The 22,887-nt window shown below is 43.0% G+C and overlaps 1 long non-coding RNA gene across 3 annotated transcripts; it reads right to left on the bottom strand.

Annotated features, from left to right (window-relative positions):
- Positions 1-17,413: 17,413 nt before the first annotated feature.
- LOC121532784 lies at positions 17,414-21,504 on the bottom strand. 3 transcript variants are annotated; one of them, XR_006661939.1, is made up of 5 exons: positions 21,443-21,504; positions 20,683-20,743; positions 18,567-18,662; positions 18,300-18,354; positions 17,414-18,092 (listed from the first exon to the last, which is right to left on the bottom strand). It is a non-coding gene; the product is annotated as an uncharacterized LOC121532784 (long non-coding RNA). The 3 variants fall into 3 exon arrangements; XR_005994389.2 differs by having other exon boundaries at positions 18,300-18,329; XR_005994388.1 differs by lacking the exon at positions 18,300-18,354.
- Between the last annotated feature and the right edge of the window lie 1,383 nt (positions 21,505-22,887).

Genomic DNA, 22,887 nt, shown 5'->3' with positions numbered 1-22,887 from the left:
AGAGGTTTGAGTCCTTTAATGTGAAAAATCATTATAAAGTTGTTAAGAGGTTCAAGTCCTCCACAAGACGAGATTATAAAGTGTGATAAAGTGAGGTTTAAGTCCTTTGGTGTTGAATCATCATAAAGTGTGATGATAGGTTTGAGTCCTGTGGCGTGAAAGAATCATCATAAAGTGTTAGATGTGTTAAGAGGTTGATGTCCTCAACAATATTGTAAAAGCCATTTGAGAAAATTAGTCCTTCGTGAAGTTACTGAAAACGGTCAGGAAAGAGAGAGAGAACAATAACTCATACTGCATAAAGAATCAGAGCAGATACAATTAAGCATGTTGAATCATGGCACCAATGACAAAATAGGCAAACACAATTTTAATAAAGATCAAGGTTTGATTCAAATATTTAATTACTAATATTGTATGAACTAATAATACAAGAAAATGGGGAGCCAATTCAGTATAACGGTTTCTGGCAAGACAGTGATAATTAAGAATAAATCAGAGCTAGATTTACCTCGAAGGGAACGAAAGGTTATGACAATTGTTGCAGACAAATCCGCATCTAAAACATATCTCTTTTAAAAGTATTGCAAATCAGACACCGCGTGACTGGATGTTAATTAAATTAGGGTTTTTCTATGTGGAACCATATCTTAGTGATTTATCAGCATGGGCAGATAATGACTATCCTCAAGATGGTAGTTTTAAAGGGGATAAATTACAAGTAGCGCAAAAGTACATAATTGATAATATGGCCATAAGCAACCCGAAATGGGATTTAGATTATATGAAAGAGGTATATAAAGCATTGGATTTAATGAGTGCACAATGGCCTGTAAATATAATTAGGATGGAGGAAAAGTCAGTTAAGAAATTACGTAATTTGGCAATGGAGCAACATAATCTACCTTATGAAAAGAGTTAGTCCACATGGGCTATAAGAGGATCTGAAAGTATGAAAGGAATTTATCCAAAGTTAGCAAACTCTATTCCGCCTCCAGCTTATAGTACAGAGGATGACGTAGAAGAGGATAGAGACATATATGATTGGTTATTTATAGAATCTTATGGGAGTCAGGCTAAGAAAACAATTATTCCTAAAATCAGGTCAACATACATGTTTCCTATAGTTAAAACAGAGAACTTTGAGATCAAACAGTGGTGCGAGGAATGCAGGGCATTGTGGTTACAACGGTTGATGTGTATTTTTAATGGATTATCAGATAAAACTGGGTTAATCCCGAACATAGAGTTAGAATTATTTGTTACTGGGCCAGGAATTTAATTCACTGTGTGTGGGGGTAAAGAGGGAAGCTGACCCAGGGTCAAATTGCTTGCTCTTACTTAGATCCATGGTTGTCTTATCATATCAGAGACTGAAACTGGCTTGGGCCTTTTGTTTCTATCTTCAAACACAGTGAAAAGAGCCGGGGTTGAACAGTTTAAGCTAAACATGAGTGTTTTTGCAAGATAAGGATTGATTGATTGTAGTACTCTGAACTTAATGAAAGTCAAATTTAGCCACCCTCAGAGACAAAGGAAGTGGGTGGAGCAATAAAAGAGCGGGAAACTGAAGAGGGCACTATATAAGATGGAGGGAGAGGAGAAAAGGGTGTGCCACTCTGCAGACTGGCATCGGCTTTGTTGAAACTCGAATAAAGTAATATCTTGATGCAACAAAAACTCTAAGAACTTTGATTGTTAATAAAGTATAGTGATTTTCCACAACACGGTTTGGTAGAGCTTTCAAAACGGCATAAAGAAGGTTTAGAGGTCATACAGGACGAATAAACATTGAAAAAATTAGATATACTAGAGAGTGTGTGGAAAGTGAATATAAAATGATATTTACAATAATCAAACAAAACCAAAACGTTGATTTAAATGATAGATTAGCAAATAAAATTATGGAATTTTTCGTTGAAGCAGTGGAACGATAACAAATAGAGAAAAATATTAACCTTGACCCAACATCCGCAGTCCAGACAAAGGTTATAAAAATTGTTTTATCTTGTATTTTAGACAGTGAAGTGAAAAATATGTCTCAGAGAGTTGAATTGATTAAGGATAATTTGGCAAGTAGAGATATAAATGGACAATATGAAGAGGATAATATACAGAAGGACGAATTGATGGCACCACTTTCAGTAATGGAAGATAGGGTTTTGGATAAGCCACTTACGTTAGATGAAATTTGTCAAATTATTAAAGATGCACCGCATCAACCCACTAGGATTTATAAATTGGTGGCGCACAGCTTTAATGCATGGATCGATTAGTGGTAAAGACGTCAAATACATTAAATACTCTAATGGCAAATGTTAACATGGAAACATTGATAACTTAATGTGAGACTTTATCATATGATAATGATGGGCCTGGAGATGGGAGGAATCCAGAAGACAGGTTTCCTTGGTTGAGTAGGGATCATAAAGAAGCACATATCGAAGAACTGAAAGTATTCTTAAAAGAACATGCTAGTCAGGAACGAGATGTTACCCAATTGTTAAATTGTAAACGTAAACCAACTGAAACAATGTCTGAATATGCAACACATTTTCAAAAAACATGGAGAGAGGAAGCTAAATTGGAAATCAATGATTCGGAGGACAAGTTTTTCATAAGAATGTTTTTGAATGGCATGGACCAAGAGTCTGCGTATACTCTGAAACTGTCTACACCTGAAATATATTAAATAAAACCATTACAGCTCTTAAAAAACATTAGGGAATTAGAGGCAGTAGGATTATTCAATGAGCATAAACCTACAATTCAGGCACTGCAATTTCCCCAATACAAACAGCAGAATAAACTGGTACCATTTCAGCAGCATACAAACGGGCAATTCGTACCTTATAATAATAATCGAGGGAGAGGCAGGTCCAATGGTAATTCCAGAGGAAGAAGGAGGTTTAACAGAGACATGGATACTTGCAATTATTGTAAACAATGGGGACATTGGGTTCGAGATTGTGACGTGAGAGTACAGGATGAGGCGATATGGAGATAGGGAGACGGCAATATGGAGATAGAGAGAGGGGGAATTGGAATCCTGCCAACCCGCACCCTAATTCCCAAAATAAACCTAGAGAGGAGACGCCGGGTAATCTATTATGGGGACAATGACATACAACACCGATATGCAGGGAGGAGGTTAAATACATGTGTCAGGTTCGAGCGTGGATGTGGTGTGGAATCAAGTGCAGGACAACAGAGGCTTCGTTCAACAGTCTTTAGTGAAGACACGAAAACAAGACACACGGCTAAATCCAAGCCGGAAGGCAAGCGAACTTTACGCACACTGAGTACAGTTCAAAATACAAAACAAAATGCGCACACTGTGCGGACACTCTCTCTAAACAAACACGAGAGAGAGAAGTACTAGCAGCCCTTGCTGACATAAGAAACAATTACACACAACACATGACAAAACCCAAGAGAACCTATAGGACACATAATTAACACTAACAATGAACAGGTGTACAAACAGACCAAACCAAACAAACATCGAAACATAGAACGGTGGCAGCTAGTACTCCGGAGACGACGACCGCCGAAGCCTGCCCGAACAAGGAGGAGGAGCAGCCTCGGCCGAAACCGTGACAACATGATCAATGCACCACAATAGCCCTTTAGAAATACCACAGTTAAGATTATGTGTATCTGGTAAAATAATTCAATTTCTAATAGATACAGGGGCAACTCTGTCATGTTTAAGGCAACAAGATTTAAGGTGTCCTTTAAGTAATCAGAAGGTCCAGTCTATTGGAATTAGTGGAACTCCGCAAATTGATACTATATCTCTCCCATTTCAAATTGATTTGGAGGATATTAATTTCCAACATTCATTCATAGTAAGCGCTACAACTCTTATGGCGTTAATGGGAAGAGACCTTTTAAGTAAACTTAATGCGACCATTTTTGTTCACCAGATGGCATCGAAGTACACATTCCGCCAAATTGTGCACATCAATTGTTTTCTAATGGCAATCAACGTACATACAGGGCGAAAACTACATTGTTTAAGGCAGAGTTAGTGACAAAATGATTTACTATGGAAGGGATAAAAAGATTAGTGTCTTGCCATGCAGCAGCGACTGCAATGATAATTCACATGAAAATTGTAAATATGTCTTTTTCGGATAAAGTACTTGAGATAGACACAATGCAGGAAATTCCACAAAATCTTTTCATATCACCACACAGACTTTTATTATTATGGAAAGATACTTCTAATAATATTGTGACTTTTGTATGTGCAGTGAGGAATGATTTTAATGATATTGATGCGTTGATTAATTATTTAAATGTCACGATCGTCGTAAAGGAGAGTAGACCAAGGCGCAGCGTGTGAAACGAACATGACTTTATTTAATTAAAGTACTAAATACAAACAAAACACGACTCGTGAAGTCCACGGTTACACTGACCGAATAAGGAACAAAAACCCACAACCCCCAAGGGAAAACATACAGTTTAAATATGGCTCCCAATCAGAGACAACCAGCAAACAGCTGACACTCGTTGCCTCTGATTGGGAGTCACATTGTCAAACATAGAATCAAACAAACTAGATTACCCAACATAGAAAATGAACACACAGAATGAACACACCCTGGCTCAACATATAGAGTCCCAGAGCCAGGGTGTGACAGTACCCCCCCCTAAAGGCGCGGACTGCGACCGCGCCTCAACAAACCCCCAAACAGGGGAGGGCTGGGTGGGCATTCCTCCTCGGAGGCGGCTCCGGCTCCGGCCTTGACCACCACCCCTCCATAATTCCCCGTAGCGCCCCTGGTCCGGTCTGACCCCGCTGGCTGGATCTGGACTGGACATTGACGGAGCGGATTGCTTACGCTCCGTTGTGGAGCAGCTGACCGGTCTTACCCGGCTGACGACTCGCCCCCCGGGCTTGGTGCGAGTAGCAGGAACGGGCTGAACCAGGCTGACGACTCGCACCCCTGGCTTGGTGCGAGTGGCAGGAACGGGCTGGACCAGGCTGACGACTCGCACCCCTGGCTTGGTGCGAGTGGCAGGAACGGGCTGGACCAGGCTGACGACGCACCCCGTAGGCTTGGTGCGTGGAGCAGGGACAGGCCGGGCTGGGCTGTCGACACACCCCGTAGGCTTGGTGCGTGGAGCAGGGACAGGCCGGACAGGACTGTCGACGCACACCGTAGGCTTGGTGCGTGGAGCAGGGACAGGCCGGGCTGGGCTGGCGACGCACACCGTAGGTTTGGTGCGTGGAGCAGGAACAGGCCGGGCAGGGCTGTCGACGCACACCGTAGGCTTGGTGCGTGGAGCAGGGACAGGCCGGGCTGGGCTGGCGACGCACACCGTAGGTTTGGTGCGTGGAGCAGGGACAGGCCGGGCTGGGCTGTCGACGCACACCGTAGGTTTGGTGCGTGGAGCAGGGACAGGCCGGGCTGGGCTGTCGACGCACACCGTAGGTTTGGTGCGTGGAGCAGGGACAGGCCGGACAGGGCTGGCGACGCACACCGTAGGTTTGGTGCGTGGAGCAGGAACAGGCCGGGCAGGGCTGTCGACGCACACCGTAGGTTTGATGCGTGGAGCAGGAACAGGCCGGGCAGGGCTGTCGACGCACACCGTAGACTTGGTGCGTGGAGCAGGAACAGGCCGGGCAGGGCTGTCGACGCACACCGTAGGTTTGATGCGTGGAGCAGGAACAGGCCGGGCAGGGCTGACGACGCACACCGTAGGCTTGGTGCGTGGAGCAGGGACAAGCCGGGCTGGGCTGACGACGCACACCGTAGGTTTGATGCGTGGAGCAGGAACAGGCCGGGCAGGGCTGTCGACGCACACCGTAGACTTGGTGCGTGGAGCAGGAACAGGCCGGGCAGGGCTGTCGACGCACACCGTAGACTTGGTGCGTGGAGCAGGAACAGGCCGGGCAGGGCTGTCGACGCACACCGTAGGCTTGGTGCGTGGAGCAGGGACAGGCCGGGCAGGGCTGGCGACGCACACCGTAGGTTTGATGCGTGGAGCAGGGACAGGCCGGGCTGGGCTGGCGACGCACACCGTAGGTTTGGTGCGTGGAGCAGGGACAGGCCGGACCGTACTGGGAACACACACCACTGGCTTTAAACGGGGATCAGGAACGGGCCGGACCGGACTGGCAATACACCTCAGTCCCTCTCGCCGTGCCTCTACGACTTCCTTCCCTCCTCTCGCCAATGGCTCCCGTAACCCGGTGGCCTTCTCTCCTCTTCTCCTATTTCGCCCTGTGGCAGCCTCCTGCTGCCCAGTCGCCCATGCCGTGTGCCCCCCTAAAAATTATTGGGGGTGCCTCTCGTCCGTCCGACGATGGCACTGCTGACGCCGCTGCTCCTCTCTCGCCAGGGCCTTGATCCTACCCCCAAGGTCCCTTGCCCCGAGCATGTCCTCCCAGGACCACACTTTGCCCACCTGGGCCATCGCCAGCCTCTCCATCTCCTTTCCTGGCGCTTCCTCCCATGACCAGGCTGCCTGCTCCTGGACACGCTGCTTGGTCCTTGTACGGTGGGTTTTTCTGTCACAATCGTCGTAAAGGAGAGTAGACCAAGGCGCAGCGTGTGAAACGAACATGACTTTATTTAATTAAAGTACTAAATACAAACAAAACACGACTCGTGAAGTCCACGGTTACACTGACCGAATAAGGAACAAAAACCCACAACCCCCAAGGGAAAACATACAGTTTAAATATGGCTCCCAATCAGAGACAACCAGCAAACAGCTGACACTCGTTGCCTCTGATTGGGAGTCACATCGTCAAACATAGAATCAAACAAACTAGATTACCCAACATAGAAAATGAACACACAGAATGAACACACCCTGGCTCAACATATAGAGTCCCAGAGCCAGGGTGTGACATTAAATCAATATATACAGTGAGGGAAAAAAGTATTTGATCACCTGTTGATTTTGTACGTTTGCCCAATGACAAAGAAATGATCAGTCTATAATTTTAATGGTAGGTTTATTTGAATAGTGAGAAAAACGCATGTCAAAAATGTTATAAATTGATTTTCATTTTAATGAGGGAAATAAGTATTTGACCCCTCTGCAAAACATGACTTAGTACTTTGTGGCAAAATCCTTGTTGGTAATCACAGAGGTCAGACATTTCTTGTAGTTGGCCACCAGGTTTGCAAAAATCTCAGGAGGGATTTTGTCCCACTCCTCTTTGCAGATCTTCTCCAAGTCATTAAGGTTTCGAGCCTAACGTTTGGCAACTCGAACTTTCAGCTCCCTCCACAGATTTTCTATGGGATTAAGGTCTGGATACTGGCTAGGCCACTCCAGGACGTTAATGTGCTTCTTCTTGAGCCACTCCTTTGTTGCCTTGGCCGTGTGTTTTGGGTAATTGTCATGCTGGAATACCCATCCACAACCCATTTTCAATGTCCTGGCTGAGGGAAAGAGGTTCTAACCCAAGATTTGACAGTACATGGCCCCGTCCATCGTCCCTTTGATGTGGTATAGTTGTCCTGTCCCCTTAGCAGAAAAACACCCCCAAAGCATAATGTTTCCACCTCCATGTTTGACGGTGGGGATGGTGTTCTTGGGGTCATAGGCAGCATTCCTCCTCCTCCAAACACGGCAAGTTGAGTTGATGCCAAAAAGCTCCATTTTGGTCTCATCTGACCACAACACTATCACCCAGTTCTTCTCTGAATCATTCAGATGTTCATTGGCAAACCTCAGACAGGCCTGTATATGTGCTTTCTTGAGCAGGGGGACCTTGCGGGCGCTGCAGGATTTCAGTCCTTCACGGCGTAATGTGTTACCAATTGTTTTCTTGGTGACTATGGTCCCAGCTGCCTTGAGATCATTGACAAGATCCTTCCGTGTAGTTCTGGACTGATTCCTCACCGTTCTCATGATCATTGCAACTCCACGAGGTGAGATCTTGCATGGAGTCCCAGGCCGAGGGAGATTAACAGTTATTTTGTGTTTCTTCCATTTGCGAATAATCGCACCAACTGTTGTCACCTTCTCACCAAGCTGCTTGGCGATGGTCTTGTAGCCCATTCCAGCCTTGTGTAGGTCTACAATCTTGTCCCTGACATCCTTGGACAGCTCTTTGGTCTTGGCCATGGTGGAGAGTTTGGAATCTCATTGATTGATTGCTTCTGTGGACAGGTGTCTTTTATATAGGTAACAAACTGAGATTAGAAGCACTCCCTTTAAGAGTGTGCTCCTAATCTCAGCTCGTTACCTGTATAAAAGACACCTGGAAGCCAGATATCTTTCTGATTGAGAGGGGGTCAAATACTTATTTCCCTCATTAAAATGCAAAACAATTTATAACATTTTTGACATGCGTTTTCCTGGATTTTTGTGTTATTATTCTGTCTCTCACTGTTCAAATAAACATACCATTAAAATTATAGACTGATCATTTCTTTGTCAGTGGGCAAACGTACAAAATCAGCAGGGGATCAAATACTTTTTTCCCTCACTGTAGACAGGTTAGTCAGCCTGACGTCTACTTCGAAAGTAAGCCTTTTTATGTTAATAATGTTACTTTTGTAGTTCTAAGTGAGGAATTAACAGGGGTCAAGGTTGAATATTAATCTGTTGAAGGAGAGGAAGTATAAATACTTATAATGTCATTAGCGGCAACACGTGCTAACACACCCACCATAGAATACTGCAATGAATTATGGAAAGGGTTGATACCAACATTTTTGGTTCAGAGAGATTTGCAGGCTTATGCAAGTATACAACCAGTGGCAATTAGGACTAAACAGAAAGTAGTACCTCTAACCTGCGTGACGTCAATAGCTAATCATACAATTCTATACAAAATGGGGATGCAAAGGATTGTCCAGATAAAATGATTTTTTTGGATACAAATTTACCATGGCCGGCAACTGATTGCATGGTATGGTATTGTGGAGATCACTTATATACCTACCTTCCACAATATTGGCAAGGTGTTTGCGCCCCTTATTGGATACCAAGGAAAGTGGTATTTGGGGGTGTAGACGCTCCAATTACATGGCCAACGACTTTACCTGAGGATAAGAATGCTGAGTTGGTAGAGAAGGAGGAAGCTCTTATCTATGAGGATATTGATTCGCAAGTCAATTCTATTCACCCCATAGCGTCTAATTTGTGGTACAGAACACTTAAGCAGAAAGTTATGAAATTGACTCAAAATTCATTTTTATGTGTGTTCACTAATTCCCAAATCAACGGAGGATTTATTTCCTTATTGGGCGGTACCACTTCAGGACTCAGAAGGATTGCCAACACTATGCATTCTTGCTTATCAGTATGTATTGAACACTCATCCTGCGATGGGATCACAATCAGTCAGACCAATAATTTTGCCAAATAACATTTACACTGGCAAAACCAATAACATGATCATCAAGAACGATGGGATTCTTCATAAGATGTCTCTGTTATTTATTCTAAAATCTCTGTAAGACAGGAGAATGGTATAGATTTGCATAAGGTTCATTCAACCATATTTGTGATTCCGAAACATTTTCCATCCGTTACTAGATGTCAGATTTTCTATAATAAACATTTAATTCAAGTACCTAGTGATTTATCAATTGTACCCACTAAAGTATCAGCTATGGTAAATGCATCTTCTGTATTGATGTGTGCGTAAAGGGACGACAGAGGGAAGAGTTTTCAGCAATAGATATTGGGTTTTTGAGAGCTTCTCAATGTCTCATGATGTTTAAGGATATGGGGGAAAAATATCGCATTTCGAAAGTGGAAACCCTACCGATTCCAGTTTTTTTGTGGAAATAATATATGGACTAATCTTCCTCCACTATTCAGGGGAATATGTGGATTGTGTACTTTAAACAACCTTCTCTATGTGGTTCAGCCTGTTGAATTTGTCAATACAAACATTACGGGACAAATTAGAAGGGAGACTTCAGAACTTATGGGTTATGTACATTTAAAGATTTCGGATCCGATTGATTTGGCTACTAGATACAACGCAATACCTCAAGATTTTAGAATATTTACACATACTCAGTTAGTTTTTAAGACTATTTTTGGGAATACGGAATTACAATATTCCAATCATTATCTCATAGCATCTGAGATCTGTACAAACGTTTACTAACATGCCAGTGATTCCAGCTAGAGATGTATCAGTCAATATTAATGCAAGGAGGGAGAGTTCAAATTCTTCAACTATATCATCTTATTCAAGTGTAGAGTCCATTGATAATGTTGATTGAGGAATGGGGAATGTGAAGTTGGAACTGTATAACGTTGGATTTAAGGTTTACAGGATTGAAAATGTGGAAACAAGATTACCTCAGTCGATCAGATAGCGCCCCAAGTGACCAGAGAAAAGCTTGGGGTTCCTCTGAATGAACATGGAGAATGGAGACTGAAGTTATTTTTATTGGGATATATTAATCTGACTATATCGTAGACTACATGTAACTTAGAAATTGTCATGAATCAATGTATTTCCTTGGATGATGTCATGATGTTAAGCATTTATTTCTATGAATGTTTTTCTTAGTAGCATGTCTTAGAGGATGGGTATATTTGAAAATTATGTATACAAGGGTGTCATTTAAAAAATATGTATGGTCTATGTGGGTTTTTCCTTATATATCAGTAAGGTTTTGACTACATAGATATTTAGCGTGAATATATATTAGTTAGTCATGTAATTATCTTTTACTCAGGCCAAATCAATAGAGGTTTGAGATGTTTGATCGTGCATGATCCGGATGACTGAGAATGTATCTCTTTGTTGATTTAAATACATTGCGAATCTGGTTGGATTTAAATATGGAGAATGTAGAGGAGGGATGAATTCTCAGTTATTTGGCATAGTTAGACTCCACGAATATATACCACTATGGGAGAATATATTGTTGTGGAAGTGGAGTGTGGTGTGAATTGTTTGGTTTAAATAATGTTTTGCAACAACAAAAAGAAAGAAAATGAATGATATGACGTTTTTTTATACAGTATTTGTTAATGTCTTTGATCTTATGAGCTGCATGGGATTGAGAGGATGAGGACATTCCATGTATTATTTCTGTCAAGGTGGGTGCCAGAAGGTCTGCATGCCAAGATAGCTTGGGGGCCACTGGTGCTAATCTTAGAAGGAGTACGTGATGGAATATACTGACTAGGGTGCAACATAATACCATATACGATGATGCTATTGTAGGTGAGGAGTGACACTCAATAATGGTTGGCAACTGTTGGATGGAATTGGCTCGAAAAGCATTATATAAACAGAGGTTTTCTATTTAAGTCATTCAGATTACAATAGGCTACGCCCGTACCGCTTGTCATGTGAATCCAGTACTGTAATATTAAATAACTCTGAACCAACTCTCCATCTAAGTGTTTAACTATTCTCTTGCATCCTGAACTCCTCGATACCAGAAAACTCATCATAACAGGGGGTATGCAGAAGATAGCCCTATTTGGTAAAAGACCAAGTCCATATTATGGCAAGAACAGCTCAAATAAGCAAAGAGAAACAACAGTCCATCATTACTTTAAGACATGAAGGTCAGTCAATACGGAACTTTTCAAGAACTTTTCAAGTTTCTTCAAGTGCAGTTGCAAAAACCATCAAACGCTTTGATGAAACTGGCTCTCATGAGGACCACCACAGGAATGGAAGACCCAGAGTCACCTCTGCTGCAGAGGATAAGTTCATTAGAGTTAACCGCCTCAGAAATTGCAGCCCAAATAAATGCTTCACAGAGTTCAAGTCACAGACACTGTTCAGAGGGGACTGTGTGAATCAGGCCTTCATGGTCGAATTGCTGCAAAGAAACCACTACCAAAGGACACCAATAAGAAGAAGAGACCTGCTTGGGCCAAGAAACACGAGCAATGGACATTAGACCAGATGAAATTTGTCCAAATTGGACATTTTTGGTTCCAACTGCCGTGTCTTTGTGAGATGCGGTATGGGTGAACGGGATGATCTCCACATGTGTATTTCCCACCGTAAAGCATGGAGCAGGAGGTGTTATGATGTGGAGGTGCTTTGCTGGTGACACGGTCTGTGATTTATTTAGAATTCAAGGTATACTTAACCAGCATGGCTATCTCAGCATTCTGCAGCGAAATGCCATCCCATCTGGTTTGGGCTTAGTGGGACTATCATTTGTTTTTCAACAGGACAATGACCCAACACACCTCCAGGCTGTGTACGGGCTATTTTACCAAGAAGGAGAGTGATGGAGTGCTGCATCAGATGACCTGGATTCCACAATCCCCCGACCTCAACCCAATTGAGATGGTTTGGGATGAGTCGGACGGCAGAGTGAAGGAAAAGCAACCAACAAGTGCTCAGCATACGTGTGAACTCCTTCAAGACTATTGGAAAAGCATTCCAGGTGAAGCTGGTTGAGAGAATTTTGGTTACTTTTTTGGTTACTACATGATTCCATATGTGTTATTTCATAGTTTTGATGTCTTCACCATTATTCTACAATGTAGAAAATAGAAAAAATAAAGAAACCCTTGAATGAGTAGGTGTGTCCAAACCTTTGACTGGTACTGTATGTTTATATATTTTTCAAATGTCCATTATTTTTGGCGTTTACAGGACAGGTCATGACTTGTATTTTGAAATGAAAAAAAATATTCCCTTCCTGTCATTCTAGTGATAAGGGTCCTTGTTATCTGGGATCCTTAGGACGTCTGTCACGAACGTTGAGAGACGGGTCAGACCAAGGTGCAGCGAGCGATGTGAACATGTTTTTTAATTCAAATAAACATACAACAAAACAATAAACCAACGTAAAGTGAAGTCCAAGGCTATACATAATACAAGCCTAACACAGAAACAAGATCCCACAAACATAGTAGGCAACTGGGCTACCTAAGTATGATCCCCAATCAGAGACAACGAGCGACAGCTGCCTCTGATTGGGAATCACACCCGGCCAAACCCAGAAATACAATTCTAGAGCCTAAACATAGAAAACATCACATAGATTCACACACCCTGACTCCACAAACAAGAGTTCCATACGTCAGGGTGTGACAGTACCCCCACCCCAAAGGTGCGGACTCCGACTGCACAAACCTGACATAACAGGGTAGGGTCCGGGTGGGCATTCCACCTCGGAGGCGGATCCGGCTCTGGGCGTGACGACCTCTCCCTCTGCCTCCCCGTTGCACCCCCGGTCTGGTCTGGACCTCGGCGCGATGCTTCCCCTCTCCTTCCTCCCACGATACACCAAGCCCTGTCTGGACCCTGGTGTGGGAGGTCACGAACCTGGAGAGGGGCTGACGTCTGGGCCTGGATCGGCAATCCTCCTGCGATGCACCAAGCCCTGTCTGGACCCTGGTGTGGGAGGCCCCGACCCTGGAGAGGGGCTGACCGGAGCTGGACTAGGCACCGGTGGAGCGGACTGCTCTGGCTCCGGATTGGAGCCCCCGACCGGAGCGGGATCAGGCACCGGTGGAGCAGGCCGGGCCGGACTGGGAACACGCACCACAGGTCTGGTGCGAGGAGCAGGAACGGGCCGGGCCGGACTGGGAACACGCACCACAGGTCTGGTGTGAGGAGAAGGAACGGGCCGGGCCGGACTGGGGACACGCACCACTGGTCTGGTGCGAGGAGCTGAAACGGGCCGGGCCGGACTGGAGACACGCACCACAGGTCTGGTGCGAGGAGCAGGAATCGGTCGGGCCGGACTGGGGACACGCACCACTGTCCTGGTGCGGGGAGCAGGTATGGGGTGTACCGGGCTGGCGACACGCACCACTGGTTTGGTGCGAGGAGCAGGGACGGGCCGTACTGGACTGGGAACACGCACCACTGGCTTGGTGCGAGGAGCAGGCACGAGGCGTACCGGACTGGGAACCGGCGCTGGAGGTCTACAACTGTACCAGTCCTTTACTCTCCCCGCCCAGTCCTCCTCCGCGCCCAGTCCTCCTCCAACAGCCCCCGTAACATGGTGGCCTCCTCTCCTAACCTGCTGATCCGCCCTTTCACGGCCTCCTGCTGCCTCCTCGTCCACACCGTGTGCCCCCCCCCCAAAAAAATTGAGGTTGCCTCACGGGTCTCCGTTGTCGGCACTGTTGGTGCCGTTTCTCCTCTCCTACCTGGGCTTCCTCCTTCATCGCCTTCCGATAACGGACGGCCTCCTCCTCTGTAATTCTCCCCCAACCGAGGAGGACATCTACTAATATTACCTCCTGTTGAGTCCCATGTGTTTGCTCCTTCTCGGCACGCTGCTTGGTCCTTGTTTGGTGGGATCTTCTGTCACGTTCGTTGAATGACGGGTCAGACTAAGGCGCAGCGTGATATGCGTACATGTTTATTGACAACGAATAAACAACCGACAAAACAACAAAGGAAACGTGAAGTCCAAGGTAGCACACACAACATACCTTACACGGAACAAGACAGCTGTCTCTGATTGGGAACCACACCGGCCAACATAGATATACACATACTAGATCCCACACATAGAAAAAGCACAACAAGGAATATACACACCCTGACTCAACATATAAGAGTCCCCTGAGTCAGGGCGTGACACCCACAAACATAGTTGGCAACTGGGCTACCTAAGTATGATCCCCAATCAGAGACAACGAGCGACAGCTGCCTCTGATTGGGAACCATACCTGGCCAAGCATAGAAATATACATCCTAGATCGTAAACATAGAAATAATAACATAGAACTTCCACACCCTGACTCAACTAACAAGAGTTCTATACGTCAGGGCGTGACACCGTCCCAACTATGATGTTACCCCATTGAAGTTGAAATGTAAAATGGTTATGGTAAGGGGTAATGTAAGGTTAGGGTATGGATGCCCCAAGGAACCAGAATAGCACTAACCCTGTGGTCAGCACAGTGGCTACGATCCGATCCTGCACATTTGCCAGACAAACTTCCCAGGTAGCACAAACCTCTGGCCCACATCAACTTGGAACATGGTGGAGGGAAATCAATTACAGGTCAGTTTCAAATTTCAATCACCCAAATAATTGAATATTGTCCGACTGTCTACTCAAGGAAGTAGCATGGTAGCCAACGTCATCTAGCTGAGGCAGAGATGGGCTAGCTAGCTAACATTATATGGAATTATAATGATGACTGAACTACGTGAGTTTGTATTTTGAATGTTGTGTGCGCACATTGAGATTTGTGGTTGTATGATTCGCAAATGTGTAATTTAATTTTACAAGCTTGTATCATGAGGTGTGAAAGGTTTAACAACAGTCGTAAACATGTAACTTGTCATTTGAATACATTCAATAAGATTTGCAAGTATAATTTGACTTTCTGAATTATTACAAGTCCATTTACGAGTATGAATATTCTGCTGTGAATCAAAAATACACTTGCAGTTTTTGAAGCTTAGCGCGCTCTGAGTTTTGTCACTGTTGTCACCTTACCAAGAGATTTGTAAGCTTGTAAAACATTTAGTAAATTTTTAGAAAAATATTTGCAAGTGAAAATGTGATTTGCGCTCTGGGGGCAGGACATTTTACTTCTGACCAATCAGTTCCCTCTGCCAACATCACAACTGCTTAACCATTGGCTGGTTTGTTCCATCAATCAAATCTCAGGAAGTAGCTCCCCACATGAGCAAGAAAGGATGAGGTAAGTTAAACAAAAACGATCTACTTGAAAGTAATCGTCTCTCTTATCTGTGTCCATCAATGTATTTATTTTTATGTGAAAAAGCATGACAGTAGTTTGCTTGTCATGTGTAATATAATGGTACATTTCAGACGAAATCCAGACCAGCCATTGCATTGACAGCCGCTATTGCATTAGCTTGCTGGCCTCTGACAACAACTGGCTAGCTTTATCAGGCAGTTTTGGATGCGAGGGGAAAACCAATATATTTGCTAGTTAGTTAACCATAGCTTGATAGCTAAGTTGAAACTGCTGGGGGAAAGCTAGCTAGCTAACTCCCACCATCATCACTGTAGTGTAGCTAAGTTAATGTTAGCTAGGTTTATAGAAAATAAAACACATATACAGTTGAAGTCGAAAGTTTACATAAACCTTAGCCAAATACATTTAAACTCAGTTTTTCACAATCCCTGACATTTAATCCTAGTAAAATGTCCCTGTCTTAGGTCAGTTAGGATCACCATTTTATTTTAAGAATGTGAAATGTCAGAATAATAGTAGAGAGTGATTTATTTCAGCATTTATTTCTTTCATCACATTCCCAGTGGGTCAGAAGTTGACATACACTCAATTAGTATTTGGTAGCATTGCCTTTAAATTGTTTAACTTGGGTCAAACGTTTCGGGTAGCCTTCCACAAGCTTCTCACAATAAGTTGGGTGAATTTTGACCCATTCCTCCTGACAGAGCTGGTGTAACTGAGTCAGGTTTGTAGGCCTCCTTGCTCGCACACGCTTTTTCAGTTCTGCCCACAAATGTTCTATAGGATTGAGGTCAGGGCTTTGTGAAATTGTGGCCACTCCAATACCTTGACTTTGTTGTCCTTAAGCCATTTTGCCACAACTTTGGACGTATGCTTGGGGTCATTGTCCATTTGGAAGACCCATTTGCGACCAAGCTTTAACTTCCTGACTGATGTCTTGAGATGTTGCTTCAATATATCCACATAATCTTCCTTCCTCATGATGCCATCTATTTTGTGCACCAGTCTCTCCTGCAGCAAAGCACCACCACAGCATGATGCTGCCACCCCCATGCTTCACGGTTGGGATGGTGTTCTTCGGCTTGCCATCCTCCCCCTTTTTCCTCCAAAAAGTTATATTTTTGTTTCATCAGACCAGAAGACATTTCTCCAAAAAGTACGATCTTTGTCCCCATGTGCAGTTGCAAACCGTAGTCTGGCTTTTTTATGGCGGTTTTGGAGCAGTGGCTTCTTCCTTGCTGAGCGGCCTTTCAGGTTATGTCGATATAGGACTCGTTTTACTGTGGATATAGATACTTTTGTACCTGTTTCCTCCAGCATCTTCACAAGGTCCTTTGCTGTAGTTCTGGGATTGATTTGCACTTTTTGCACCTAAGTACATTCATCTCTAGGAGACAGAACGCGTCTCCTTCCTGTGCCGTATGACGGTTGCATGGTCCCATGGTGTTTATACTTCCATACTATTGTTTGTACAGATGAACGTGGTACCTTCAGGCGTTTGGAAATTGCTCCCAAGGATGAACCAGACTTGTGGAGGTCTCCCATTATTTTCTGAGATCTTGGCTGATTTATTTTGATTTTCCCATGATGTCAAGCAAAGAGGCACTGAGTTTGAAGGTAGGCCTTGAAATACATCCACAGGTACACCTCCAATTGACTCAAATTATGTCAATTAGCCTATCCGAAGCTTCTAAAGCCTTGACATCATTTTCTGGAATTTTCCAAGCTGTTTAAAGGCACAGTCAACTTAGTGTATGTCAACTTCTGACCCACTGGAATTGTGATACAGTGAATTATAAGTGAAATAATCTGTCTGTAAACAATTGTTGGAAAAATGACTTGTGTCATGCACAAAGTAGATGGACCCTAGAGGTATTAGTCAATGCTTATGAACTGGATATTGTATTTTAATTGCCCATTCATCTCAATGACACTAACAAAATGGTTGGATTGTTTTGCAACGTGCAGTGAATGCTAACACAGCTTTGGTGGTGAAACATACGTAATGTATTTATTGTCTTTTTCAAAGCTGATCTGATTGGTAAAAATACAAATTGGTGAAAAAAATATCAGATTTGGGCTGCCTATCTAAACGCAGCCTATTTGTCATATTCTTCAGTCTTTTAGTTTGCACACCTGTGTGATGTCCTTTAAACATGAATAAAAATGTTTTTGAATCATAAGCTCTAAGGGTTGTCTTGATGGATAAAGTCTGTATGTTGTCAGATGTTTAAGTTACCGTAGCAGTTAGTAAAAATGAGAACAGGCGAAGAAACAGTTATTGTTTTGTAACCTATTAAAAAATGAACGAGTAGTTTATACAAAACGTTATTGCATTTGGTGGCCATTCCCCAAATTTGACAATTTAAAGCCTTGATAGTTGCATCCCTCTGCGAACTGTCGATAGCTGGTAACATGGTGGCAGGTTTTTTGATGTGCTGCTCAAGAGTGCCATGGCCCAGCAGACTCACCTGGGAATAAAGGGATGGACGCGTTAGTTTTGATAAAGATCTGGGAGACTTAGTGGGAAGAGAGCGCATGAGTTTTGGATTGAGTACAGTAAATCCAATCCAACCAGTGGCCCTGGATAATATGCTATATGTCATCACACAGACAGACAACCATAATGAAGGATGTTTACATAGTGCATAAAATATATTACCACCAGCGGAGCTTACTTTTCTGTGCTCTGGGGGGCTTGTGTTGTGCTGTTCGTAAGAAAAGTTGCAAAGACTATCCAATCAATTAAAAACGTAGAACAGTGTTTTCCCCCACCAAACATTCAACTAATTGTGGTCTAAATTGAACAAAATCTTGCACACAGTTCAGTCCCCTGGGGCAGAAATCACCCTTCTCTGTATTATTGAATGAGCTTCCCAAGTTACAAGTTTAGTGACAATTATGCATGATAGAAATAGAGTCACACATGTTATTCTCTATCTAACCTTGTGAATAAACTCCAAGAACAAGATTATTTCCCTAGTGGCTGGGAGGTTCCCAAGTTCTTTAGATCTGTCTGGGTGTTAGGGATGTGCTTCAACCTGAGAAAAAGAGCAGAGAGGGGGAAGAAATTAACCTCACTGCTCAAATTTCAGTGCTGGTTCAAGTTGCTGAGAACCCCAACTACTTTTAATGTGCCATCATTTTGTAAACAGTTTTACATATTCATAAGCTTGATCAAATTGTCACCAGTTTAATTTTAGCTAGCTAATCTGTTTGCAATTAAATTGATGGGCATTTTTCTTGCTAACTTTTTCAGTTACCAATTAATCAATAAAAAGGCAGTGGAATGTAGTTTGACAAGTGTTCAAAAGTCAGTATCAAGATGTGTGTCACCATCCAGGCCCTTGTCTGATAGGGAGATGACAATAAATACATTACGGGAAAAAAGTATTTGATCCCCTGCTGATTTTGTACGTTTGCCCACTGACAAAGACATGATCAGTCTATAATTTTAATGGTAGGTTTATTTGAACAGTGAGAAACAGAATAACAACAAAAAAATCCAGAAAAACTAATGTCAAAAATGTTATGAATTGATTTGCATTTTAATTAGGGAAATAAGTATTTGACCCCTCTGCAAAACATGACTTAGTACTTGGTGGCAAAACCCTTGTTGACAATCACAGAGGTCAGACGTTTCTTGTAGTTGGCCACCAGGTTTGCACATATCTCAGGAGGGATTTTGTCCCACTCCTCTTTGCAGATCTTCTCCAAGTCATTAAGGTGTCGAGCCTGACGTTTGGCAACTCGAACCTTCAGCTCCCTCCACAGATTTTCTATGGGATTAAGGTCTGGAGACTGGCTAGGCCACTCCAGGACCTTAATGTGCTTCTTCTTGAGCCACTCCTTTGTTGCCTTGGCCATGTGTTTTGGGAAGGAGGTTCTCACCCAAGATTTGACAGTACATGGCCCTGTCCATCGATCCCTTTGATGCGGTGAAGTTGTCCTGTCCCCTTAGCAGAAAAACACCCCCAAAGCATAATGTTTCCACCTCCATGTTTGACGGTGGGGATGGTGTTCTTGGGGTCATAGGCAGCATTCCTCCTCCTCCAAACACGGCGAGTTGAGTTGATGGCAAAGAGCTCGATTTTGGTTTCATCTGACCACAACACTTTCACCCAGTTCTCCTCTGAATCATTCAGATGTTCATTGGCAAACTTCAGACGGCCCTGTATATGTGCTTTCTTGAGCAGGGGGACCTTGCAGGCGCTGCAGGATTTCAGTCCTTCACGGCGTAGTGTGTTACCAATTGTTTTCTTGGTGACTATGGTCCCAGCTGCCTTGAGATCATTGACAAGATCCTCCCGTGTAGTTCTGGGCTTATTCCTCACCGTTCTCATAATCATTGCAACTCCACGAGGTGAGATCTTGCATGGAGCCCCAGGCCGAGGGAGATTGACAGTTCTTTTGTGTTTCTTCCATTTGCGAATAATCGCACCAACTGTTGTCTCCTTCTCACCAAGCTGCTTGGCGATGGTCTTGTAGCCCATTCCAGCCTTGTGTAGGTCTACAATCTTGTCCCTGACATCCTTGGAGAGCTCTTTGGTCTTGGCCATGGTGGAGAGTTTGGAATCTGATTGATTGATTGCTTCTGTGGACAGGTGTCTTTTATATAGGTAACAAGCTGAGATTAGAAGCACTCCCTTTAAGAGTGTGCTCCTAATCTCAGCTCGTTCCCTGTATAAAAGACACCTGGGAGCCAGAAATCTTTCTGATTGAGAGGGGGTCAAATACTTATTTCCCTCATTAAAATGCAAATCAATTTATAACATTTTTGACATGCGTTTTTCTGGATTTTTTGGTTGTTATTCTGTCTCTCACTGTTGAAATAAACATACCATTAAAATTATAGACTGATAATTTCTTTGTCAGTGGGCAAACGTACAAAATCAGCAGAGGATCAAATACTTTTTTCCCTCACTGTATGTACGTTTCACCACCAAAGCCGTGTTAGCATTTACTTCAAGTTGCTGAACAATCCAACCATTTTGTTAGTGTCATTGATTTAAATGGGTTATTCAAATACAATATCCAGTTCATAAGTGTTGACTGTAATACCTCTATGTCCTTTGGTGGTCTGGCAGCATGCTGCTTTCCAGTGATCTTACTCCCTCTCCACCTGAAATGTAATAACAACAAAAACATGAATAACAATAATTTGCCAGTCAGTCACATGACAAACTAGGTTAATTAAACACCCAAGTAAATGTGCACATCAGTCAAATGATACCCAACCAGGCTAATTTGTCTATTTGTCTTTTAGCAGTCAAATTGGGAGGGGCACTTTTCTTGCCAACTTTATTTGTCACCAATTAATCAATAAACAGGCAGTGGAATGAAGAAGTTTGACAAGTGTTCAAAAGTTAGTGACAAGTTTTTAAAATATAGTCTCAAATATACGTTTTATTTTCTAGCAACCTAGCTAACATTAGCTACACTGCAGTGATGATGATGGTAGGAGTTACCTAGCTACAGTAGCTAACGTTAGCTTTCCCCCAGCAGTTTCAATTTAGCTATCTAGCTAATGGCATTTATAATCAACTATATCAATCAGATGGATAGCTAATTAGCAAATTTATTAATTTTCCCCTCGCATCTAAAGCTGTCTGATAAAGCTATCCAGCTGATAGTAAAGCTAGCATGAAAGTCAGAGGCCAGCTTACGCAATCGCGACTGTCAATGCAATGGCTGGTCTGGAGTTTGTCTGAAATGTACCGTTTATATTTCACATGATAAGCAAACTACTGTTATGCCTTTTCACACAAAAAAAGAAACAAAGAACACAGATAAAAGAGACGATTGTTTTTGTTTCATTTACCTCATGCTCTCTTGCTCATGTGGGGAGCTACTTCCTGAGATTTGATTGATGGAACAATCCAGCCAATGGTTAGGTGGTTGTGGTTTTGGCAGAGGGAACTGATTGGTAAGGAGTAAAAGGTCCTGCCCCCAGAGCGCAAATCACATTTTCACTTGCAAATATCTTTCTACAAACTTACAAAACATTTTACAAGGTTACAAATCTCTTGGTAATGAACTCCGAGCAAGTGCAGATTCAAAATCTGCAAGTGTATTTTTGATTCACAGCAAAATATTCATACTCATAAATGGACTTAATAAATTATACTTGCAAATCTTATTGAATGTATTCAAATGTCAACTTACAAGTTTGCGACCCTTGTTAAATCTTTCACACATGATACAAGCTTGCAAATTAAATTACACATTTCGAATCGTACTTGCAACCACGAATCTCAATGTGCGACCACGAAATTCAAAATACAAACTCACGTAGTTCTGTCATCATTATAATTCCATAACGTTACTGCATGTAATTCCAGCTGGCTAGCTACCTAACGTTGGCTACATTGAAAATACTACATAGATTGAATACTACTTTAACGCTTGCAGATAACCTACAGCACGAAGTTGAGTCACTCAGCTACTAGCTATGATACTAGCTAGCTAATAGAATTACCATATGGAGTGAATTTGGATAGCCACATGGCTGATCAAAAAGTGCAATGATAAGAATACATCCATTGAAGGGACAATCTGCAGTTTAAACAATAAAATAGCAGAAACCCTTCCACAATTTCAGTAAACTGCTGAGGGAGGGGGTCTGGAGAAATGTAACCACTCTCAAATTCATATACAGAGCTGAGGATTGGTCATCCATGATGGTATACAAATTATACTTTAAACCATGATTTGAGGCTTCAATGTGTTTACAGTTATACAGTTTACAAACATTGGAGTAAAACAATGTTATATTGGGTTCTAATGGGGTATGACAGTTTAACTAAGCTCATGCGGCAAATAAGTTATACTCTTTGTGAACCAATGGATAATTGTTTTAAAACCCCTCAACAAAACCTTCAACAAAACCCCTGACCTCTGTTTGAACATTTAATAAGGAGGCCACAGTCAACTTAGGCATTCTCACCAATGTTCCCTCAAAGCGGCACACTTACGCGGATGCGCAGCTCCCCCCAGGCTGCAAAGCAGAAGAAATATCAGCCTACGCAGAGAAGCACAAGATTGAACTTCACTCAACTATCTAGAATTTTCCCCTTTAGTTAACACTATCATCATTTCGCTCTACTGCGGGAATTGTGCTCAAATCAACGCAATATTAGCCACTTTCAATGTTACATACCGAAACTAACTCTGCAAGAGATTTTCTTGTAGGCAGAGCGCATTGGAGTAGGATTCTATTGCATTGACAGGCACGACTCAGGCCCGTACTCTACACAGACTGGTGCG

This window comes from Coregonus clupeaformis, chromosome 17, assembly GCF_020615455.1.
Source record: "Coregonus clupeaformis isolate EN_2021a chromosome 17, ASM2061545v1, whole genome shotgun sequence".
NCBI lineage: Eukaryota > Metazoa > Chordata > Actinopteri > Salmoniformes > Salmonidae > Coregonus > Coregonus clupeaformis.
Note: the sequence above shows the minus strand (reverse complement) of the source record. Positions and strands in the feature narration are given on the sequence as shown.